The sequence below is a fragment of the Ambystoma mexicanum genome, chromosome 11, assembly GCF_040938575.1.
Source record: "Ambystoma mexicanum isolate Mex_15411 chromosome 11, UKY_AmexF1_1, whole genome shotgun sequence".
Taxonomy (NCBI): Eukaryota; Metazoa; Chordata; class Amphibia; order Caudata; family Ambystomatidae; genus Ambystoma; species Ambystoma mexicanum.
In genome coordinates this window covers 571889677-571916414 of record NC_090934.1, presented here as the reverse complement: position 1 = coordinate 571916414, position 26738 = coordinate 571889677, and the positions used below count along the sequence as shown (strand labels likewise).

The 26738-nt window shown below is 42.1% G+C and overlaps 1 protein-coding gene across 9 annotated transcripts in view; it reads right to left on the bottom strand.

The window, feature by feature from the left end:
- SHANK2 (SH3 and multiple ankyrin repeat domains 2) overlaps positions 1-26738 on the bottom strand; it is a 4166579-nt gene that overhangs the window by 176580 nt on the left and 3963261 nt on the right. The window lies entirely within an intron of this gene.

The window sequence follows — 26738 nt, the reverse complement described above, 5'->3', positions numbered from 1 at the left end:
CCCTCAACATGTAAAGCGAGCATATCTACGTAGAAATGGAGAGAAAATCTTTTAGAAACTATGTAATCGGTTGACAGCTGTATCATAGTTTGATAAGAAAAATATTGCTACTTCGCAAGATGACCTATGTTGTGCACACAGGCGTTCCAGGTGAGGCCTTTTCACCTGTATGCTGTTCACACATCACTGCTACACGTCCATGTCCTTTCTGGCTTTGCAGGATAGGACCTAGGCATTATGATCAATAGCCGGACTTAGAGCATAGCAGTAAATATAACCTATTAAACACATTCTTTCTGCTGTAAATCGATGCGTGTCACCACATACACATAAAGGTGCAGATGTGCATTGATTGAGTAAATTGTTCATTGTTGCACAGCTTTTTGACTCTGAAGCATTACACAGCACTGGAAATCATGTCCAACTCGCGGTGCTATCTTTCCCAATGACAGTGATGAAATGGAAATATTTATTTATTTTCACATATATAAAGTGCACAAAACCCTGGGGCATCACTGCACTGTTACAGACCAGTTGCACACAAGTGAGGGTCAAGAGGGGAGCACAAGACAGCAGGCTCCCTGTGGCCTTAATCGAACAGCCACGTTTTGAAGGCTCCCCTAAAGGCCCAGTATGATTGTTCGGCTCTCCTGCAGGTGGAGGGGAAAGGGTGGGTGAAAACGTTGCTGTCTACAAGGTGCAGCTACCTAACTCGGCCCTGTTATGTTAGCATTCTGCCTGACAAGGGTCCCTACTGCAACAGTGTGCACCTCTGACACGGGGACCAATGAAAGAATAGATGAGAAACCACCTTTGCACGGCACAAATAGACACAGTGCACTCTGGCCCCCCTTCCTATGGAAGGCCCAAAGCTGTGCGGCCACATGCTCGGTAATTCGTTTCCCAGCTGACACCACCGGCTTGAGAATGCCAAGCAGGTGCACTGTGCACGTGTTGATTTGCATTGCAATTATCGTGTGCGTTTAGTGCATTGCTGTAGGCCGGAGTGCCAGTGCGCATCTGTTACTCCACTGCTGGAGGAGCACCATTTCAAAGGGATTGCAACAGCTGGACCAAAGATGGTGTCATTGCAAGCCACACAGACTGGCTTGTTTATAGTGACAGTAGTCAGAAATGGATCAGCCTTAAGGCTATGAAGCACATAGCACACAGCAATAGCCACAGATGTCAAATAACAGGAGTCAATGGTGATGTTGATCAATTCTACCACGCATGACAGGGTCTTCATTGCTCCAATGATTAACTGGAAAAGCTGTGATGCAGTTCGAGCAAATGGTACAGCGGACAACTAACTATGAGAGCACCTGTGGGTGTGCTGTGGTGTCGTAGAGGCTGGCAACAGATATGAGAACACATGAAATCTTGTCGAAGCAGCATTAGCGCATGCGTCGCGGTAGCAGGGAGCTGATACAAAGCACAGGCAGACAGCAGAAAAGGACACGATCATGAGCGCTGCCTCTCTTCCGCCTGCCACCTCCTCCCCACCTCTTAGCGCAGCGCCCTGAAAGAGGGTTCGTGGCCACGCCCCCTTCCCTTAACTTCTTCCGTTACTTTTTCTGTGGCTTCCAGTGTAGCAAATCACCTACGCCATTTCTGGCCTTTAAGCAGGGGTGGACTGGCCTACAGGGAACACTGGACATTGCCCAGGTGACCCTCTGCATCATGGGCCTCTTTTGTGCGAAGGGGTTGGGCTTGCTCAAAATGTGTAATATGGGGCCCCTTTGAACATTCTTTCCAGGTCCTCTTTTAGTTCCCAGTCCTCCTCTAACTCCACCCACCCTCTTCTGGGGTAAAATTCATATCTCAAATAATAAGCACTGTAGCAATCCACATTCATTAGGAAATGGCTCCAGGGCAGTGAGTTTATCCATTGCCCCGGATAGACTTGCTAACATCCTCTCCAGTTGCTCCAGCCAGTAGGAACGCCATTTCAAGTAGAAAGGTGGCATGCGAAAGACAAAATGGAGGTGGCAGCTTCATGCTTTAATCAATTTGCAAGTCAGAGGTCTCGCGCTGTCCCATTTCTAGAGTGAGCGTCTAAGACCATCCTCATTTTTTCTTTGCATTCCAGTATTTGTACCATCATAAATGTAAGAAAACTGGTTGCAGATTGCAAAATAAAAGGAAAACAGAACCGGATGACCCCCTTGCTCCGTAAATGGGACAATTTGAAAGCTATGGTGAATTTGGTGAGCCTCCTTTTGTCTGCCTGGACAAAAGATTTGAATAAATCATGTATTTAAGAAAGGGCTAGTATTCCAGGACAAATTTCTGTCAGATAATCACAGCTCTGTAGCTAATCCGCAAAATACATTCTCTGACTTTAACCGGTGTCTGTAAAATGTTTAATGTGGAAATAGAGGTGGGAGAGCTGGGCGGGGCGCGATCCAGCTTGGGCCAAGTTGCTCCTAGAAGCTCAACCCGAGGTTTTATGCCAATAGGAACCGAGCTGGGACCCGCCTGTTAGTCCCCCAAAAACCAATCACTAGCAAACATGGTGCTTATTCTAGGAGCAGGCAGAATCTCCTCCTGATGGCCAGTCCTGCCATCAGCAACGAGATTCATTTTATCAGAGGCCCAGCCCCACACCCACCCGACCTACCACTGCTTTGATGAAGGGCACTGCTTTTAAAATGCAGGGGTCGGCTACAGCTCTTGTATTCTGCATGGACATGGGACTAGCATTTACACCTCATCGATTCTGCTTTTGCTTCGAGGATTAAGACTACAAACCACAGAACTGTTTGGAGTGAAGCAGGGATGATGCCTGACCTTCAACTCATGGTGGTGACAGGCCCTGCAGCGAAATGCACTTCGCAAACAGCAGCACAACGGGGAAAACGGATGGATAAAATGCAGAGCCATTTACAAATTCCTTAGCCTCTCCTTTACTTGAAACATGTTTAAGCAGCTGCAAAATGTATATTTCAATATTGCTGAACCACAGATAAAAATTGCAGTTGCACTAGATTATATATTAATATTGTATATTGCATGAATATTCAGATTTTAAAAGCCGAAGTTTCACTAGTTTGTTACTAAATTTAAAGTAAGAAATTACCTGACACTAAATCATTGGAATATGCTAGATTGCCCTCTTTGAATTGGAAGTATGTGCATGATAAACAATTTTGAAATGGCCACTGCATTTAAGTGTCTCTGATAGTGGGCAGGCATCCCTGTCAATCAATTCACATGTTTTGGGATGACAAAAGCTAAATGGTGTGCATGAAACCACCCAAATGTTGCATAACTGGTGTGGCTGGCACATATGTCTCTGTCTTCTTTTATTTAAATAGTTAAAAGGTGCCAAAACCCACAGGCATCAGGGCGCACCAACATAGACACGATTGAGACAGAGACAAAGCAGGCGAGCCATCAAGGGCTCCAGCAGGGTTAAAGAGCAGGAAGGGATTTATTCAAAGAGGAAAGTTTTTAGTTTAGGATGAAAGCTGAGATGGATTTCCTCAAGTCTCAGATTAGAAGGAAGGGAGTTCCACATTTTAGCTGACACAACTGGAAAAGATTTACCTAGGCCATTGGTCTGATTGAAACATTAAGATCTTACTAACCCCATCTCAGAGAAGCGCAGAGATCTAATCAGGACTTAGAGAAGAATCATGGATTTTAGGTAAGCAGTGGAGCTGCCATAAAGACAGCTGTATACAGATATCGCCGCTTTGAAAGATATACGAGCGGTGATGGGAAGCCAGTGGAGTTCTTGCCTACTCTTAGAGAGGTGGTCCCACTTCGATTTGCTTTTAACAATTCTAATTGAGTAATTCTGGCAAATTTGAAATTTAGACAGGCCTTTCTTATTAGCTCCAATCAAAAGTGAGTTACAATAATCAAGTCTAGACAAGATTATGGCCCGAGCAATAGAGCCGCACTGTTCCTCAGATGGGAAGGGCTGTGTCTTCCCCAGCAGTTGGAGATAGGAGCATTTTTTTGATACTTGGTTTACGTGACAGTCCGCAGAAAGAGATTAATCCAGGTACATGGCAAGCATTTTGATGTGACCCTTTCTACAAACGAGATATCACAATCATCAAGGCGAAAGGTTGAAATTTGGGGTCCAATTAAGCTTTAGATAAATAACTCTGTTTTTTGCCATTAAGGCACATCCAATTGGCATTCATCCAAGACTCAGTTGAAGCATAGATGTAACCCTAGATGGTTTGAGTCCAAAGAGTAGAGACCCTATAGTTCCATCACCAATTGGGTTTCTTCGGCATAGTTAGTAAAGGAGACACCCATGCCTTCCAGGAGGCTACACGAGTGCCTGATGTAAAGAATGAAAATGATGGGAGACATAAAGGATCCATGTGGCACACTAGAGGTGATCGGAGCTTGAGAGGACGGTGCCTCTTCCGAGCATACTCTGGACATCTGATGTGTCAAGAAGAAATACACCCAGTCAATAAAATCCTGATCACATAAACCCACATCTTTTAGTGTGTGAAGTAGGCGTTCGTGGTCCAGCAAATCGAAAGCTGATGAGATCTAAAAGGACATTTGGTACCCATGAATGTTTTTTAATTAAAATGTCTCAAACGTGAGATTGAATCAGTTGCACAGGACCACACACCTTGGTTAAGTTGTGAACCCGGGATGAACTTGGTTAAGTCATGATCCCTTAAACCCTGTTTGCGATTTTGGAACTTTATGACAGGTCTTCCTAGCACTAGCTCTAGTTTGTACAAATGTGTGTTCTGATGAATCTGATTGTGTCATCACTGCTTTCCTGGCAGTGACCTCTCCCCATGTGGCCAGAGGACAGCAGCCGCTACCTGATCCTGACGCTTGGGGTGGCTGTATGATGGAGGATCACATGGGGGAGGCAACCCTTAGGGGTGACACAACATCATTGGATGAGACATGGTATCCGCCTTTTTCTTTTGAGGATACCCCTCCATTCCCCATCCCTTAAAGGCATATTGTCATAACTCCTCTCACCCACCTATGAAGGTTACTGAGAATACTTTCCCATTCTCTGTATACAAGTCATCAAAACCTGACTTGCCTTTCAAGTCTACAGAGAATACTTTCCCAGACACTGCATACAATTTATCAAGGATTGACTTCCCTAAATACAAAAGTACTGTAACGAGGAAACTGAGTCGAGTAATGAAGATCAATGGAGGCCAGGAGCACAAGCTGCACTCTAGTTGTTGCTTGATGCCAGGAGATTTAAACCAGTAAACCAGCAGACAGGAGAGAGACGTTAGCCGGAGAAGTCTTGTCCTCTTTGTGTCGATCGAGGAATTGCTGGGCTGGTGCAAGGTTTGTGGAGCCAATGGACTCCCATACGAAGCTGAGAAGAGCAGACTGCAGGAGATGGTCACTGTGAGAACACGAGAAGAGGAAGAAAGACTTCTGAGTATTGACAGGTACCGAAAGGCAGCCTCCATGCCGCTTGAGCATGTTGAGACTCAGAGCAGGTGAGCGGGAGGCGCAACGAACACAGAAACCACAGAGCAGAGGCAGTGAACCCAGAGAGAGGAAGCATGACGCCAAAGAGCCACGCCAGGCTTGCCGCGGGAGAACCAAGACATTCCACAAAGAGCTGGTGAATCCACCCAAGGGAAGCTGGGACACGGGGGCATTTTGGTAACCATACTCAAAGCAGATAAATGTAAATGAAGCATATGTGAAAGAACAAGAGAATTTAAATTTCTTAAAGAGACAGAACGGAATCCATATAAGAGACTGTCAAGTTTGTAAGTGTGCACAGAGAACCTATGAGAAAAGCCCTGGCACGAGAGTATAACACGCAGATTCAAGTAGCACAAGTATTCATATGAGAAAAGCCATGGCAGGAGAGTATAGCAAGCAGATTCAAGTTGCATGTGTATTCTTATGAGTAAAGCCCCGGCAGGAGAGTATATTAGGCAGATCTACGTTGCAAGTGTATTCATATAAAGAAAGCCCTGGCAAGAGAGCATATCGGGCTAAGTCAAGTTGGACAGTGTGTAAAGTACATCGCACAGGGAAGTTCTGATAAGGGTATATCAGGACTAGCCAAAGACTAAAATATATTGAAGAGGAGAAGAAACTTGGGAGGAGAGTACACCAGGTATCCCACCAAGATTCAGACTAACCACCAAGTTGTTATGCTTACCAGTTATGTTGTTCATCAAGAGAAACTCAAAAAACTGATATTCATAAAAATATACAGCAGAGTGAAGAGAAATCTAGGAAAAGGGAACCATCATCTGGAATTGTGAACTTTTTCCTTCTGGAACTTTTGTGTTGGAGTAACGCTTTTCCTTTTTGAACATTTGTACACTACTCAAGGACAAAGCATTTTCCCTTTTCACCTTAGAGTTCATTTTTAGGGCCAGAATGGTACTTTAGACACAGGACATTTTGCTTTGGACATCTGGACATTGGACAGACCCCTTAGTTTTGTTTTAGGTAGGGAAATACCTTTTAGGAGTAGGGACACAGAGGCATTTCCCAACATCTTTTTGTTTAAAAAAAAAGTTTATGGCCATAACCCTAAGTCCCCTGTGTCCGTGCCTCGTTCCTGGTTTTTCAGATTGTGTGTTTGGCAAAATATTCAATTTTATGTTTTACTGGGTCATTATTCAAACTCGGCCCTTAGAGCCAGGCCAGATCCCATGACTCGACCCTGGCTCGGTCCCATTTATGAATTTCCTGGCTCTCCCAGATCTATGTGGCATATCCAATGGACCTCCCGACTCCAGAATTCTAACTGAAACCAGGTCATGAGCAGCACTTCCCCAGCCCTGGCATTTTAGCCAACCACACTTTGCATGCTGGAACCTAATGTTTTGACTTTTGCATGCAAAGTGAAGTTGGCTAAACACCAGGATTTGATGAGAGTGCTGTGACGAGGGGGGGCATTGGGCAGTTCTGCAAACCTCTTCATCAATCACGTTACTCTATTTCTATTCACCATTTAAAGACCAATATAGTGACTAAGGTGTTCTGCTGAGAGGGGGAACAGAGACATGATGATCAGTGTGCCACAGTAGCTCATTTGCTAATATCAGCATATGCCACAGCTTTGGAACAATTCAGGCTATTTAATGACAGTAGAGAAGAACCATACATTAAATGTTCCTAAACTCTTCGATTTCAAGTCAATTGCATTACATCGAGTTGTATGCATGTTCCTGCTCTCACCAATGGACTAATGGTAGCAGATTATGCGGTTTATTCTATTTGGGTGTTTTTACAAATACATTACCACAAATGTCGCCTCACAGCAGCCTCAGAGCACTGTAACCGGAAGGGAACAAGGATTGTTTTTATATAAACAGATTACAGCAGATTTTAAGGCTGTAAGTAATCAAAATGCTGGCAATGAGGGAGGGTGGGGGGGGGAGGGGGCATAGAAAACGTATGCTTCAGGGAATTGCTGGGGGGTTAAGCCCGCTACAGGAATTCACAAAGTTGTGTCCAGGCATTGGTGCAGCCTGGGGCAGAGAGGAATGGGAGAATGCTTGGAGCCTTCTATATGGATAGAAATTCTCGGCCTAGTTCATTTTGCTGGGCAAATAGAAATATTGGAATGGTAAATTGCAGCAGAGGCCAGCGCTATGTGCAAGGTGTTGAGGCTGAAGGGGTTTCTTCCTGCTAAGTCAGTGCAATGCCTTTGTAGAAAGGTTTGGCTTATGTGATCTGATGATCTCCAAAAATCTGGGCTGTCTGAAGCTTGTGCAGCAACCTGGTGGTAAGGTGGTCTAAGATGCCAATGCAGTAGTCTAGAAGTGATACTACAAGAAAGACAAAGGTGGTGACTTAAGGGCAACATGGCAAGACTGCCAAAACCTTGTAGATTTGCCAAAGCCCTTTTAGGGACTGTCTTTCTCATGGTGGAAATGTTCTATTTGTATCTCAAATATCACCCATTTGTTCTGATGCCTCTTGGTGGGGTTGCAGAGGTACACATACATCAAGGTGCCAAATGAAATTGTAAGGGGAGGTTGTGTCGATGAATACAGTTCAGTTGTATTTCACCCTGCCATCGCTACAAGCAGCCATCACTATCACCAGCTAAAAAACAAACACAGATCCAGAGATTCCTGAACAATCTCGTCTGATATCCAACATCGTTTTCATCGCCAAAATCCGTGTAAAAGTTACAACCAATTAGTTAAGAAAGGCATACAAGCAACCCCATGAAAATCAGTTCTGTGGCCTAACAGGAGCACGGAGACTAGCCTAAAGTCAATAGACAGAAACAACCCCTGCACTCTCCTGCTGATCAGCCTTTCCACAGCATAGGACAATGTCAATCGCAAAATTCTTCTACAAAGACCAAAATGACACACGGGAGGAGGAAGAACAATCCTTAAACGGGTATCAGAATTCCTAAATGAATGCATAATTGGAGTAAGGATAAGTGATTTGAAATCTGCAATACCCACTATACCTTGTGCGCCCCCCTGCTGGTCCATTATCTCTTCCCAGGCCTAGTTGATTTTTATGTTAAAGCGCTGGCAGATTTACTATACACAGACATTGATTTCTTTCAACACTATGTGAATGACTCCCAAATCCTGCTGAACTTAACTATCAACCCAGTACCAACCTCGAAGACTGGGCAATTTAATAATCACATATCCCTGAATGCCACGGAACCTAGGATGATATTCACTGGGATTCTCAACCCCAGCTCTTTATCTTTCAAATGGCTCTCCCTGATGAGGGATGACCCAAGATCCCTCAAACTCAGGCGAATCATCTGGGGATAGTCTTTGATCTTTGTCAGACATATTTTATTGTATTTACGCAATCAACGCAGGAAGATTAAACATAGCAGAGAGATAGGTAATCGAGTCAATCCTTTCCCCCAGCCCTCCCAGGTCGCCCCATTCCCCACCAATAAGACATGTTACAGATTACAAAACCCTATGAGAATCTGGCATACAGGATAGGTGCACAATGCACAGAATTAAAAAGAACATGACCAATTACCAAATATATCACTAAATAAAAAACTCAACATTTAATATGGACATCTCCTTTTCAGCCTCCCCTTCCTCAAGGATTCCCCTACACTCAAAAGATAAACGATAGAGATGGGCAGGTAAGGTCCCAATTTTCAGAAGACAGATAATGAAGAAAAGGTCTTCATTTAATATCAAATACTGCCTGGCTTTCTTTGAAACTCTTAGGAGCTAATTTTATATGAACCTGTAATTCGGCGGCGGGACCCGGTACGTGTTGACTTACATGTGGGCAGGTTCCAGCTGCCAAATTTTCATAACTTGCACGGCGGAGTTCAAAAGGTGAGGCCAAAGGCAGAGCACAAGCGTGTACGCCACCTTTTGCCCTCCCCTTTTGCACTCCGCTGTGCAAATTGAGTAAACGTTGCCTGCCATGTATTTATGGCAGGCAGCATTTACAATGGATCCATTTGGAGTCCGTCTGCTTTTTGCTTGCGCATAAAGCTGGCGGACTCCATAGGGATCCCAGCATTTGCTCTGGCTAGAAAATGCATGCCGGCACAAATGCTGGAGCATTTGGATGGCGGAGATGAAGGGAGCGGTGAATGAAAATGAGTTGTAACATTAATCATTAATGCATGGTGTGAAAGCCTTACAGAAAGCTTTTACGCCATGCATTTACCTTATGTCTCATATAAAAGGAGCACCATAAGATAGTTTTTCCATGGCTCAAAGGTGTCAAAGGTTATTCCACCACAAATGTACGCGAGGACTCTCAGGTTGTCTCCATCCTGCACCTACAACCAATTTTGCTGCCAAGTGCATTGTGGCCATGCTTTTCCCTCTTACAGAATATAGACTGTAAACCCGACTCCAGGGGAGACCAAGGAGCATTGCCCCAAGATCCCAGGGAAGGGTTTGCCTATATGTCCACCAAATTAGGGGTCACCTCAGGTGAGCCTCCAGGTTCTCCACTCTCGCTGTTGTTGATTTTGAATAAATACAATCTGATGTTCCAATCGTTGGCTGATAACACACAGGCTTATTTTGAAAACCAGAACCCAGAAGTAGATTTTAACACCATTACCAATTGTTTGGTTGAATTGGAGAGCTGGATTTTATATCATAGGCTCCAAATGAATCCGGGGAAAATAGAGCTTATTCTTTTTGGTTCTGGACATGACCTTCAAGTTGAACAATTGTATACAGCACCTCCCCCGTTTGGCTCCCCACTAACCTTTTCCAATAAGATAAAAAAATATAGGGGTCTATTGGCAACCTAATCTAAAACCACGAAAACCTGGTTTAATAAACTACGATTTATCAAAAGTATTCTTTCCTACTTGAATCATGAGCACACTAACACCGTCATCGATGCTTCAATCAATGCTAGCCTTTACTATAGGAATTCCTGATAACCAGTTATCACGGCTGCAAAGAGTGCAGAACTGCAGTCCAGTTGGCCGTGGGCCTCTCTGGGTATTCTTCCGCATTTGCTGGCCATTGCTCCTTATATTGGCTTCCTGTGAAATGTAGAATTCAGTTTAAGAACTTGAATCCAGTTTCAAATGCCTGCATGGTATGGGTCCACACTACTTGCAAGCCAAGATTCGTCCCTATAGGCCCCATTCTCTAATCCTAGAAAACCTCTACCTTCTGGAAATCCCAAGAGCTAGATGCAGCCTGAGGTGTGATCAGAGTTCTTCTATTGGTGTACCTTGTTTATGGAAAGACTTATCTCTGTATTTGAGGAAAGTGGACGGCTATCTGCTGTTCTGTTCACCAGTTACGGCTTATTTGTTTTGTGAAAGGTTTTATTCATAGGATTTCAGCCATCAAGATGTGTACGCCTTGAGATAGCTTCGTTTACATGTGATGCCTTAAAAACACAGCTAGAATTTGCAGAAATTACAGATGTGACTGGATAACCTTTGCCAAAAATCTTTAAGTTTGCGACTTTCCACCATACATGTAGTGGTGACCCCAGAGACCAACATGATCGCCATCAATCTCTGGATATGCATATTTTCCTATTTGGAAGCCTCTGGGAGGGGGGAGGGGTTATACACCATCTACAGCATAATTTATACGCAGTTTTCTTCTATTTAACACACATTGAATACCATTTTGCTGTAGCCCACATGTCAGTCTAATTTGTGTCTGATTTGGTTTTCCCAAGATCTTTGTTCCAAGCTTTCACATAGGCCCATTCCTTTATTACATAGGATGTAAGGAAAATCTGGTAAATACTTAAAATGAGGGCTTTTTTGCAATGCAACTGGGGACTGAATTGTTCAGAAGCGGTCAATGACGTGTCACCACTTCCCTAATTGTTTTGTTCATCATCCAATGCCTTCATTAAGGAGAATGGAGTGGGTCAGTCTGAAAAGCGTAAAAGTCCTTGTTACATTGTTGAAAAGATTGTATTTCCCTATTCCAGAAGAGATCAGGAATGCACAATCTTCTATGTTGTTACCAAAGTGGAAAAGAAGAGGGATTGGGGGTTGAGAAAAGAAACATCCGGACTTCTGTGTATGGGACACAATGGCAAAGGGAAAGATGTTGGTCTATAGTGGATTGGTAACTTCAGTAGTATGTCTGGTAACTGGGCTGAGCTATAGGGAGTGTGGACATAGGGATGATTCCCACACTGCCATGTTTATATGCCACCACTGTTTGGTAGATATAGACTTACACCATTCCCCAGGTAATCTCACTTAAGATGCTTTGTAATATGATGTTTTAAGATCCGGGCACTGCAATCACCCTCTAATTAAAAAGCAGAAAATTATTTTTTAAAGAGATTTGTGAATCCTTATTCCTCCAGACATAGTGAAGTATGTCTCTCTGTACCTTTCATAACTGTTGGGTAGGGGCAGCGAATAGGAGTGCCTGAAAGAAATATAACAGGTGCAGTAAAATATTAATTTTGAGGAAGTTAATGCAACCAAGAGATTGTTAACGTCTTACAACTGGACAGAACTTTTCATATTTGACTATTTAAGGCTGAATAGTAAGTCCAACACAGGTCATCTATATTAGATGGCAATTTCACTGCTAGATATTGGACCAATCTTTTGCCCACTTAAGAGGAAATATATTTTTTAGCATAGGTTTCAAATCTGGTGATTTATTCAGGAATTCTGATTTTGAATAGTTGATTTTAAATTCCAACCATTTCCTTAGTCTTGTAATTCAGATAAGGAGGTCCCTGACTGCTTAAATGGGATTCAGTAATGTACGAAAGATTTCATCAGCATACATTGATAATTTACATTCTAATTTCCCAAATGTAATACCTTGAATTCTAGCATGAGATCTCGCCTAGCAGGTGAATGTTTCCAAAGGCAAGACGAATAGAAGATGCAACAAGAGAACTCCATGTCCAGTACAACTGCCAAGATCACAGCTCTTTGAGGTGTGCTTACAATATTTATAGAAACCTAAATTAAAGAATGCTTCACTGAATCCCAGAGCTTCAAGCATTCCTCTTAAAATGGTCCAATCCACCCAAATGAATGCTTTCTCAGCGTCAATTGTTACACAAAGCAATGTTGTCTCATCGAACCTTATAATTTTGTCTAATAAATGTGCTACCATTCTGATATTATCAAACGTCTGATGAATTTGAATGAACTCTGAAAGATCGAAATACTCCCTCCTTTGTAATTGGTTGCTCAAAAAGATCTCTTTCATGCTGGTTTAAGCGTGAGGAGACATCTGCAAGATATAATCATTGGATTTGTCAAGATTTGTCGAAATGGGAGAATAGGTGTATTGATAGTATTCTTTTGGAATCTTCAGTTTAGAAAGGTCACCATAATTGTTATTGCTTTTACAGTCTTTTAAAGTTTGTATATACACCAATATGATCTCACGTTCAGTGAGTATGCCAAACATGTGTATGTTTTGTTGCTTTTTCATTAAAAAATAAATATGTTTAATATTCATCAGAGCTCTTTCAGCTTTATTACGGACAAGAGTTCTGCTGGCCTCCCTCTGGTGTACATTTTTTACTGAATTTTCTTTGAAGCTTTTTTTTGTGTTTGGCCTCTAGCAGGTGTAAATCAGTGGTTAATCATTCCAAAATCAATTCTTCAGATTCTAGTGAGTTCTATGCCGAGGGAAAATATATTTCACTTTGGTATTCCTAAATATCAGCTTCAAAGATTGCAGGTTGCCCAACATGCAGTAGTTAGAATGATTTACTAAGTTCCAAAATTAACATCAGTAATTCATTACCAAACATCTTTACATTGGTTGGCAGTTGGTCAATGAATTGAGTTCCATGTGCTTTGCCTGATGTACAAATGTGTGAATGGATTAACCCCTGTACTTAGCCAATAAGATTTCTGCTTATCATACTATAAGACTGTGATGCTGGAAATGCATTGGAGGGACAGGACCTCCATGTCCTTGTCCTGTACTCCCTTATCATGTATGTTCTGTGATGTTTTCTGTACAGGAGTCCAGTTGGGACCTCTGGCAGTGCAGCTTTTCCTCTTTTTGTCATGGTGAACAGAGACCCTCAGGATACCCTTATGGCACCCATGGGTGGGGGTACAACCCTGTACCCCTAGTGTATGTTTTTGGCACCTGCGTGTGGCCCACAGAGCAGGGTATGGGCTGGTGGTAGCTCCATGCTGAATTTGACAGGTGTTGTGAGTAGCCTCCATTTTGGGATACCCAGGTCCTGCCATAGGAATCAATAGATTCCTGATAGAAGGCAAGATGGCCCCTGTGGTTTCTATTGCCTGTTACCTTGTTTTCCCAAAGTCCTGGGAAGCCATGACTCTGTCCCTTCCCCTGACTCGCAGTTGGGTGGAAGAATCATATATGAAATTGTGGGGAAGTCCAGGCCAAACTCGCTGGAGCCTTCCCAGTGACTGTATGTTGTGGGTACACCCTTGGGGTGGTAACTGTATGAATAGTGTGTATGGCCAATATGCATTCTATGTGATGGGTGTCTGGTTTCTCTGTGTGTGGTACAAAGAATGAGACAGCCCTGCCTGAAACTGACATGGATGTGTTGTGTGCTGAAAGGCTGGGTGCTTGCCTCAATCCACATTCCTCGTTATGGGTGTCTTGGTGGAAGTGAATAGCCTGAATGGCTGTGAGCCTGATTGGCTGCCTGCCTGCATGAATGTCCTTCTGTCAGATTGGCTGACTGAGCCTGGCTCAGCAGAGTGAATGAGGGACAGATGTGTATGACTGGGGACCTCTCACTTCCCAATTTGTTCAGAAGGTGAGGTTGAAACTTGAAGCTACTTATACTTGAAGCCCAGCTGGAAGAAGAGGAATTGCTGTTGCTTTCTTTTGACGAAACCCAAAAGCTGTCTAGTCTGTCGAGGACTGATCTGAGAGAGGACCTGGCTAGGAGACCTCTCCCCGAGCTACGAGGGAACATTATGCAGAAGCTGATCTTCATCGAGGTAGCCTGGAGGCCAGTCCCAAAAGGCTGTCAACTGGAGAAGGAGTTTGCAGAGAATCTTGAAGTAAAGCACCAGGACATCGAAGTCCATTGCCATCGACTGGGGTTCGGAGGATTTATGTAACCGCTGGAAGCCAGTAGAGTCGTGTTGCCCAGAAGTGGGGACAGCTCGACGCTGTGCTGCTTGATGACCGGAGCCGCAGCGCTCCACCTTGCCTAAGAGCATTGAACTAAGGGCTCCCTTAACATCACCATCTACCGCTTTTTCCCAACGGAAAAAGCTGAGGTTGTCCACGACCGAGGAAAGTCTGCCGGCAGGTTTCCCACCACCCGAAGTCCATGAAGACACCAACGAGTGAAGATCCGAGGACCAGGCCGAGGTTGAGTCCCGATCGCCAAAGCTATCCAGACAATGCTGGGCCTACGTTCATCACGGAGTCTTCTTTGCAGCACCAAACTCTTTGCATCGAAGGTCAAAACTGCAGTCTCGATACAGGTGCTCACCTTTCTTTGCAGAATCCCCATGTGGCTCCTGCCTTAAAGGGAGTCCACTCTCGAGGGATCCGTCCACAAACCATCTAGGGAATTCTTCTAACTCGGGTACTTTGGGATAGATGAACATTTTTAACCAGGAGACCAGACTATTTAAACATTAATGGACTGGGATTGTTAATACTCTTTATTACAGGTTGCCCAGGTGGGTGGGATCTTCGTTCAGAACTGCCCCCAGGTAGAAGGGCACAGTATTCTGCCTTTGTTTAACCTGGCTTGCCTTCCTTCCTATGATCTATGCTGTTACCCATTGCAGTATGATTTATATGCCATTATAACTGTCATCCTTTGATGCATTTTCAAGGCATAAATTAGTTTTCAAAAATCAATTACCAGAGTTTGCTAATTAAAAATGTTTGATTAGCAAACCGACCCATTTGATTAGCAATTCTTTACCAATATTGTTAATGTCACCAGAAGTTATTTGTACCTAAGACATGAAATGAGCAATGATACAGCAGTTTTACATACCGCTGAAATAAGACATTAGTGAGAGGAGTGAGGCCTTGCAAATCCTTTAAACTTCAGATAGACCTGCAGGTCGGATAACTTAGTTTACTGATTCAACCTAAGAGAAAGGCACTCCACCCGTGTGTTGGATATTTACTGCAAACAAAGAAAATGTTAAATAAAAGTTTCAAACATGTCTTGTAAATGCTTGTAAATGTAAATGCTGCTAGCCCTTCATACAATCTACTTGACTATGCAAGTGGGTGAAGAGACTTTGTGAGCCATACATGAATGTCTGTAAAATGTAAAAGGTTAGCTGCATCAATGGACACAAATAAATAGCTATGATAAAAAGGCTCTGAAAACAGTTTGGCCTGCGGTCTCCTGTAGGTGGTAATATATAATACATTCATAATCATTAAGCAAAGCGAGCTCTGGAAGGCGAACTACAGTGTTTGGTATTGCAGTAGATCTGTAGATGTACAGACTGGATGGAACTATTGATCACTACTTTGCGTAAGCATCTAGTTTGCTTTGTGTATTCATCATCTAAGAGGAAATAAAGCCTAAGCAGAGTGGATTGCGTAGCAGACCGAACACTTGACAAACTAGGTGGAATGTTGTAGTTTGTGGCCATCTCACTTTCAGGGTACCCAGTATAAAGCAACTGGATAATAAAATAGAATGTCAAGGAGTATGAGTTAGCTTATGGGTTGCGCACCAGTTGAAAGATATATGCAACCTGCAGGTTACAGAACAGGTTTGCCATCAAAAGCATTTGATCAAGTGATGTACATTTTCAAAAGTGGCCACTTGTCAATATGATGCATCTTCCCCAACAAAATGAAATATAGTTGGCACTATGAAATTTAGATACACTAACCTAAACCTTACTGTAAAGCATGAGATGATACGGTGTCTTACAGTTTCAATACTGTAATTATGAATTATGTAACAACTAACAATTTAGCAATGGAATTGCATGACTGTCTTTTAAAAAAAATATAAAGTTGACACATACTGGTCTTTGTCAGACCGGATACAGAAAGCAGAATAAAAGTTGTCATTCCGATTACTTCTGGTTTGCAATTTGAAAAAGAAAGACATTTTTGCCTAGCACTCTCACACATGCCTTTGGCACTTAAGAGTGGAAGAGATGATTACTGCTGTATTTTCTCTCCATTAGCACTTGAAGTGAACAGAGAAAAAAGGGTAAAGAGAGCACAGAGGGCAAGAGAGGAATGCAGGGCGAGCTGTGCTTTCATTTAACTTAAATAGCTAACTCTGCTACACAAGTGTCCATTTGATTAGCAAACCTACATAATTGCATAGCAAATAGCTATGCAACACTGCTTATTTTATGCCCTGCATTTTAAAGGAGTCAGTAGCTAAGTATGGTGCCACATATACATTGTATATATTTGTCATATTAGAATTGCCAGTGTACAAAGTGTGTTATTAATTGATGTATATATCCTGAATCTTATATAAAGAACTGTGTTGGTATACAACATAGTGTGTGGACATTCCTTTGTGGGGGCTTGGGGACTACACTGTACTTAAGAACCGGCGCGCATCAGCTCCTGAGAGCTTAAGCCTTGGTTGCTCGTCCATAGCTACCATATAGAGAACCTTGGCAAGGGTGCTCTGTGCTTCTACTCTGCCATTTAGAGGGTAGGTGTACAAATACCACCCTCCAGTCTTTACAAAGATAACTTGGATCTTAAGACAAAAAACTGCTAAAAGGTACCTCATCTTGCTTTGTCCAAAGAGGAGATAGATGCTTTTCTGTCTACGAACCACAAGGGTGGAACGTCTGGCCTACTGAATGAAGGAACATCACTTCCCTACTTTCATTCCATAAAGCACTAAACTCTATTTCAGTAATTTACTCAATATCACAGTATTTCTTGCTTGAAAGCGAACTTAAGATCAGCGACCAAATGCAGTTTATTCTGCCAGGTGCGCATTATAAAGTCATGAATACAAATCCCATCATGGTAATCCACCACAGTTACTCAAAGATGATCAAAAATCCCATCCTTTAACTCAGCGATAGCTGATTCAAAATGTGTTGCAAACCCTAAACATCCACATAATTTTCAGCATTTTGAGGACTTCCGAGGATCTTTTTAAACCTTTGAGCCAGAATTTACATTGATTATATACTGGTGTTGGAAGCTTTTCCAATGGTGCTAGGGTCCATCCATCAGAGCTGGACCACAGATCTTAGATAGAGTAATGGTCAGCACTTCATAACCTTGCTCAACTAATGCAATTAAATGCTCCGTATCCTGTTGGTCAAACTTGCAGACCAGGTGGAAGGATCCATCAAAATGTGGTGATATTTGCCCAAAGCTTGCCCACCAGAGGTTTAAACGCTCATCTCTTTTGAAGGGTCTGGGTGCAAACTTGTAAAAGTTGGACTATGCAACCTTGTAAATCGAATTGACTTCTCGTTTTAGCAGTATGCCTTAAAGGAAAAATTGTATAGATTAAACAAAATGTCTGGTGGATGCTCATGATCTTGAATGTCCTTCACTGGGCCTGCTCCATGAAGAAGATTTGTGAATAGACTAAGCAACCATCCTGCCAAGTCTCTGCCTTCTGTGTTTTCGTTGAAGAATTTTAAATGGATGGTCTACCAATGGGAAAAGGTATCCAGGTCCTTGCATTTTGCTGCCAGCATCGAGCCTGATTGCTGAAAGTTATTTATTTTTTACATCATATTAAATAAGTCATCCGCAACTTCCTCAACTGCATTCATCTCGTCTCCCATTGCTGCCATATCACTCTTCAACTCAGTGGTATTGCTGGAGTTTTCGGTTTTGAATTCCACCTGTACCAGGGACAAAGTATCCTGAAGATTCTTCATGCAGACCAACAAATCTTCCTTCATCAAGGTGACCGACATTTGTGTCTGCTTTTCAGAAGATAAATACATAGCCATAGAGGGATGGGCACCAGGAAGCTGGGACGTTAGGACATAAAGCCAATATCTCCTTTAAACAGCTTTTTGGCTTTTCTGTTCATTAGCCAGTAATGGTAAAGTGCCAAGAGTAAGTCAAGTTCCTAAAGATTCATGTTTCCTGGCTAAATCTGTGGTCAATACTTCATGCAGCCCACGCTCGAGAGTCACCACCTACGAGAAAAATCAGTCACCGCCTTCCTGATCCATGGAAGCCAACTTTAGTGAGTATTTTGTTTCAATGAATGGGACACTGCAAGGCGTCCCGATCACTGAAACAAAATACTTTGCTCTTAGCACACCAGGTTTCCGGACTGGAATACCTGGGGTGCTAACTGCCATAACCACCCATTCCATGGGCTAGAACAGGTGGTAACGGCACTGGGACACTTGTTATTAACTGAGGCATGGGCTGTTGCCACCTGTTCCGGCCAGTGCAACAGGTGATTATGGCTGAATTGGTAAAGACTGCTAAACAGGGGCAGAGATAGCTGTCAGATTTTGGGGATGCTTAGAGGACCACTTACAAGGATGTTCCAAATGATGTCACAATGCAGCTTAGGGTGGTCACCGTAACATGGCTGTATTTTGCTGCACAAGAGTACCCTGCATGTGAAGTCGCAATACATAACTGCGGAGTATAAAATATCAAAAGTCCTCAAGAAGTTAGCCATGCCAGTAACCACTCCCAGGACCACTCCTCAGATCTACAGAGTTCTCTGTGGTGAAATCCAGTAACCTGAGCTTTTATGTCCCAGGGAGAGCACAACCAGCCTCACCGTCTACCTGCACAGTCAAGCTCCTCAGTGAAACATGGAAACTCACTCCATTATCCATTGGGACCAAAAGAATCACTGCTTAGGTTGGACACACATTCAGAGAGCACCATAACTCACCCTTAGGGTGGGCACCATCTTGCCGGGGTAAAATGCTACAAGGAATCAAACCATGCAGCTCAGGAGTGTTCACAAACATTGACTTAAGGTTTCGTTAGGTACACCCATGTACTAATGTCCCACATTCCCATATTTACTAAGGGCACTGTAACAGCACAATGTTACTCATAAACACACAATCTATGTACTGAGCCCTCAAGAACGATTTGGGAGCCAGTGTGAAACAAGTGTAGGCTGGTTGAAAATAAATAATAACTGAAGTTCTAACTACGTATAACTGACGTGAACTTTTCTTTTCTTGGTTTAAGAAACCTATTACGAAAATGTCGCCCTGGTCGTTATTTCTCTTGATAGTACAATAGGGTCAAGGAAAAGCTCAGAAACCTATGTAGACCCTTGCTCCTGTTTTAAAATACAATCATGTTCGAACAAGGGCAGGCGGAAGGGTGACATGAGCAAAAAAGAATTGGACTGGGGGATGCTCCTCAATGTGTTGAGGTCCTATCCTGAGGACAAGTCACGATGAAGCTGAAGGACAGGAACATACAATGTTTGCCATTATCGGGAGGAGCGATGGAAGTATCGAACAGTCTCATGGAGTAGTCACGGGAGGTAGAAAAACTGACACATGGCCATGACAGAAGGTTCAGCGGGTAGGACGGACATGTAAGGAGATTTACGAGTTGTTTTTAAGGGGGGGAGGTGGGATGGAATGCTCTAGTATTGCTTGATCTATTTCTTATGCAAAAGGATAATAAAAACGTTGTAAAAATACTCTCTGTCAGCTTGTAGAGGAAATTGCTCTATCATGTGATCCTGGGAAAACGTCTCTGGTTGGTCGCCACTAAGATATGCTCCAGCTCTTTTCCATTTTGGTATGTTCCTAGGCTACTGTTCAGACACTGGTTCCTCCTTTTACCACTACAAGTACAATATATATATATCAGTGAAAAAACTTTGTTAAAGGGACGTTATGGTTCAAAGTAAAACCGAAAAACCCCTGAAATTCGGCAGTTATGGTAACATAAGCAACCATAACTCGCGCCACCGTGCACTGCTAACACTAACACCCAGGACATCAAAGATGACATCACAAATGTCATTGATGACATCACTGATGACATCACATGTGCATTTACTTTTCATAAAAACTCTGTACAAGGGATTCTTATAATGCTGACCAAAAACGGTCAAGGATTATTGGGATAAATATCATGAGCTAATTAATGCATTAATATAAATAGCATTCTATTATGAAGTTCTATCCAGTATACTAAGCTACTCATGCAGAAACATAGGCAGTGTGTGCAGCATACATGATGAAGGTACCATATTCACAATCTTGCCATGTTGAATACTGAAATGATAACTGCTTTCTTATTAGAGTTTTGCGCACTGTGAAACATGTAATAAGTAGATAACAAAACCCACTTAATACATAATTATTACAGACAAAACACAAAGAGACAACAACACATACAAATATGAGTATATACAGGGACAGTGAAGTAAACAAAAAAGCAGAAGTAGTAGCAGAAAGAGTTCATAACCTAACTGGTTGTCTTTATGCAGAGAAACTATTGCTCTGTTTCAAAGCTGCTACTTACCATATGTATGTGTATCACATGATGTGACTGCACCCAAAGGAAAGGAGAGTGAGTATAATGTATACAAATATAAGCATATACAGGGAAGGTAGAGTAATAAAAATAAAACTATAAGAAAGTGCTGATAACCCTAATGATTATCTTCATGCACAGAAAGGATTGCTCTCTTTCAAGCCTGTGTCTTCCACTATGTATATGTTTCATATGATGTGACTTGACCCTAAGTCTACAAATATAGTACCTTTTCAATTTTTACTTCCTGACTGTTACTGAAGAAAACTATGTGGCTTCGATATGTCAGTAAAGGATAAAAAGGGAGAGCAAGCCATGTGATGTCATCAGTGATGTCATCAATGACATTTGTGATGTCATCTTTGATGTCCTGGGTGTTAGTGTTAGCAGAGTTATGGTTGCTTATGTTACCATAACTGCCGAATTTCAGGGGTTTTTCGGTTTTACTTTGAACCATAACATCCCTTTAACAAAGTTTTTTCACTGAATTTCATAGGTTTTTAGTAGCGCAACTTAACCATAACGTCCCTTAAGCAAACTTTTTTTAATATCACGTAAACAATATACAAACATGGCGTGCAAAAACCAACTTCTCACAGATGGCTTTACACAGAATGTTGCAAAGAAACAATTTATGCTCGTTCACAGTGAAGGTCAGCTGCTTCCATTTTTTTCTCGGGCCCCGGAGAGGCTCACGAAGGGGACTATAAGGTTGTATTGTGTTTTGACCTTGACAGACAGAGATTGTGATGAAAGACTTCTCTTGAAGAGTGTTGCTAAAACGTAAGAGAAGATAAGGATGAAATTTCTGAAACAAAACCACTTTTATATATTATATCACTATGCGAAAGATCGTTCGCACACGCGGAGTCGTATTTTGGGACTGCACTACTCGTAGACAATGGAATTTGCAATTGTACTGCAAGTAACCCTTTTGATTATTTTATGCCAAATATAATTACAATAGCGTAGCATTAAAGACCGCTCAAGTTGAACTTGTTCGTTGAAAGTGGCATAATGTTTTCTACCGCGCACTATCACCGCCTAATTGATCCCCTGTCGTTTAGAGGGCTCTGAAAAAGGCAGACGACACAGGGTGGGTTAATAGAAACAATTTAACTGGACTATAGGTGGTCAAGCGCTCTACTCGCTGTGCCACTTCACTGTAGCCTGTCAAGTGGCACAGCTAGTACAACGCTCGCTTTGACATCCGTGCACAGCTTGCTAACGCAAGTTCGAATCCCAGCAAGGCCAAACTCAGCCTTTCATCCTTCCGTGGTCGATAAATGAGCACCACACACCGTGGTTAATAATAACCACTGCTTAGATACCTCACGGTTCTTAGCGCTATATGAATGGGAAAATATTATTATTTTATTATTAACATAGTCCGTTGCACTATCTTCGATAGCAAATAGTTTCAGGCCCTAATAAATAAAATGATGATTTTTAATGAAGATCGGCTTGTGAGACTAATTTATGTTTTTTAAAACAGGTATGTGGCCCCATTTTGCCTATGTCACGATTTACAGAATCCAGCGGATGGGATCTTCAACTGCCAGGTGCAGGTCCAAATATGCAACTTCATGACCCTCACCATTTTATGGGACAATCGCCAAGGACCAATATGCCCTTACGCAGTACTAGCGGCTACAAACAACATACCAACCAATAGGGTGGTCTAATGGCTCGTTGATGGAGCAACCTTCCAATTATCAGAGCGACCATTTACTGCTTTTATCATAAACCAACAGCCTATCTACCGCAAAGGAACAACGCGTGGCTCAAAATAAACTTTTGATGATCGACAGCAGAGACAATAGCAAATCGCTGAATATTCACTAAACATTTCATGTGAAATAAATATACTTTACCAAATGTACAATCCTGCTGTTTACTTTTAAACCACAGTTTCATATTCCGAATTGTGGCGCACTGAGTTGTAAGCTAGTCTAACAACCTCTGTACCGCAAAGGAACATTGCGTGCCTCAACATGAACTTTTGCGGATTGACAACAAAGACAAATGCAAATGGCTGAATATTCTCTAAACAATTGATGTCAAATAAATGTACTTTACAAAATTTACAATCTTGCTGTTTGCTTTTAAATCACTGTTTCATATTCCGAATTGTGGCGCGCTGTGTTGTGACATAATATGTGTTGTCTTCCGGGTTCTGTGTAAAGTCACTTAGGACTGCAGAGGACTGGGCGCGTTTGATGACGCACCCCGTAACGTCACGGAGAGAGGCGGGGAAAATTAATGCTTTGATAATATCAGGGTTAGGGGCGGGAGATATGATTTAGTGTCCCAAAAGCAAGTCAGCCAGGTCAATAGCGCCAGTCATAGGATTATCACATAATGTCGGCGCACACCAGCCGGATTTATCGTTTCTTTAGTGGACAAAAAGTCGGTTGACGCCCATAGGAAATTGTAAAATTAGCGGACAAAATGAGTGGTCTTAAAACACTTTCACCCTGACAACGAACAATACAAACAACGTTCTCAGAACACCCCCATTTTGTGTAATTGCAACCATTTCGGGACACCGCGAGTGTTCTTAGTACACATTCAACTAGACAGATTACAATACGGACAGCGTCCAGAGGACACCCCCAGTTTGTGTATTTACAAACAATTAAGTACACCGCGAGTGTTCATAGCTAATTTTTACCTTCCTTGCGAACAAAAATGACACATACTCCGTCCTCTAAACACCCCACCATTTAGTTTATTTACAAAATGTCAGAACAGCCGTGTTCTCGGCGGACAAATCGAACGCAACAAAAACATCTAGCACATAAAAAAACAAAACATTGAACCTATCTCATACTCCCACACCCTCCCCAAACACTCTTACACACCAACACACAGCACTAAATACAATATTTTATCCACGTTTCACCGCGCTGTACGCGGTCGACGGCGAATACAAGATGGCGGGCGCCACAGAAAATCTGACGCGCATCACGCACCACGCCGCCCCATCAGCGAAAACGTTGCATGTCCGCGGACATGACGCAAGCCGCTGGGCCAATCGGGGTGCTGTCCGCGGAGTGAACAGGGAAGTGTGTCCGCGAAGCGAACACAGATATCACTAATTTTTTTGCCTTACATTTTGGTCATTTTTAAAAAAACTACTTGACGGATTTACACCAAATTTGCAAAAGCACGCTTTTGGGACAAGGCCGCCGCTCCTGCCGCAAATTTGGTGTAAATCTGTCCAGCGGTTCGGGCTGTAGCCGTGCGCAAAGTTTTTTCCCATTCAGTCTATAGGGAAAAAAAAAAGTTTTGGGCCCCCCCTATAAATTCCCCCCCCCCGGACGAATCCACACCAAACTTTGCAGAAAAATTCAGAGTGGGCCATATACTTTTTTTGCAAAGTTTGGTGAGGATTCGTCCAGGGGGAGCGAAGTTATAAGCCACCCAAAAAGTGCTCTTCCTATGGAAACACCAACTTAACCATAACTACATGGCCACTACCGTGGCCATATATATATATATATATATATATATATATATATATATATATATATATATATATATATATATATATATATATAGCCCTGACTTCCACCTGTAGGTTAGCAAGCCCTGTGAACACCCAGGTCTTTCGCTGCGCGTTTCTTCATGACCTATAATACCGGAGCATGACATGCACAACAGACAGAGGTTGAACGGCTCTCATCTATCAAATAAGGACCTGTGCCATCAAATAGGTCATCTCAATATGTGTAAAAAAGGAAACCAGTGATCTGAAAATTCAATTGAAAAGAACAAGCGTACCTCATAAGGAAAATAGTGTAAATATGAACGCACCCCTGTACAATCACTGGTCTGTAGTTTTGCCCCATCAGGACCTTTTAAATAGGCGCATAATTTACAGCAGCCTTGTCATCTCAGAAGCTCACAGAACAATACAAATGTCAAAGGCGTATCTATTGTCCATCTTAATAGAACTCCATCAATGATCCTCTTTAAGAGAAAAATTATCTAGATCAGGAACTGTGTCCCAGTCCATTGACATGGAAAGAGGAGTACGACAAGGATGCTTTATCGCGCCTTTTCTTTTCATCCTGTATTTGTCAGATTTGTTTCAATGGCTGAAGGAGATTGGTTTGGTATGTCTGAAGGTTGGTTACATGAATAAAAATTGGTTGGCCTATGCAGACGACATTGTAGTCCTAGATTGTACCCAAGTTGGACTACAAGGTCTATTAAATGCCTTATCTGAGTATGCACTAGAAAATGTTTCGAAAATTAATCCAAACAAATCAAAAATAATCAGATTCAAGCATCCATTAAGGAAACTGAAATCTTTCATTTGGTGAATGGATAAATTACCAATTGCTACTTCTAAAGAAGTCACCTATTTGGTGTCCCAAATTACAGCTTTCCCAACCAAAGCCCATCTGCTTTCGACCATTGACTTAAAAATAATTAATTTAGGCTCACAAATTAAGAAGATATACTCGCAATATTGTACTTTTTCTATTCTCCCTGTCCTGAAATTTTACATCGGAAAGGTGGTACCGATTATTATTTTTGCGTTGGATTCCAACTTCCAGTCTTTTGATATTGATTGGGAAAAAATTGAAGGTAAAATCTGGAAAATAACTCTTGCGCTTCCAAAATGCATACCTATTGCTTGTACAAGATATGAAATGGGTCTCACTTCACTGGCGGCATGGATGGAATGGAAATAGGTTTCCATGTATATGTTAATTTTAGATCCTCCCAAATCATCCTTATATGAGGATGTGGCAGTATCTATGCATAGTTTGAATAATCCGTTCCTGAATAAATTAAGATCAAAATGTAATGAGATGTTATCCCAATCAGATAGTACCATTGACACCCTGCTACAAAACCCACTAAAAACAAAGGAAGCAATGAAACGTATGGACTGGATAAGGACTATAGGAAAAGTGAGAATGGCAAAGTTATCATCGTCTTTGACGTTAACAGTCAAACCTAGGTCCTTCCTACCATGATACATGAAAATCTACCGACCCTGGAACTCAGACAGAATTCTTAATATTTAGACTAAACATTCTATCAACTCTGGAAATCGAGCATATCAGAGACAAAGAAAAGTATCCATCGAACATTTGTGGAAAATGTGATGGAAGGGAAATTCAGTCACTCTACCATCTTCTGTCCTTGTGTTCAGGGACGTGGAATCAGAGGTTTCAAAGATTTCTAAGATTCATACATGATGCTCGGTCTCTTCATACTACTATGTTTTGGCACAGACTATCATCAGGAAATGAAACTTTCCTTACGGCTGAGGTGGTTTGTCTCCTCAAAGAACTGAATTTAATTGGAAGGAGGGAGACACAATTGTGCGCTCTTTGAAAGGACATGGAGGACAGTCTATTTGACTCTATGTTCTATATGGGGACTCACCTATTCTCTGCTCTTTGCCTCTTTCTTTGGTTTTTTCTCTTTCACTGCTCTCTCTCTTACTCCTTTTTGTATTCTGGAAGTTTGAGAAAGATATGTGTGTTTCTTTTCCTTTTCTCTTTCTTTAAATGTTTGCTTTCTTTTTCTTTTTGGTCGAGTTTATTATCACAAGTTTTTTAAATTGTATTTTAATTATGTGTTTTCATACTCTAAATCCTGTGTTGAATTCTTATGTGTAAAAAGTCATGTTTTTTTCTTTGACTAAAACATAATAAAAAACAAAAAAAACAAAAAAAACCAAAGGCGTATTATTTAAAATAACACACGCACTTGGTTAAGAACAGTTACAACACAGACCACACTGAACAAAATATAACAGTGATGCCCCGCAGAGCTCCTATTAAGTTTATGAAGAGCCCCCTGAATTTAAACAATTTTGTAATTTCAGATCCCAAATAGGGACTTCTCTTGTAG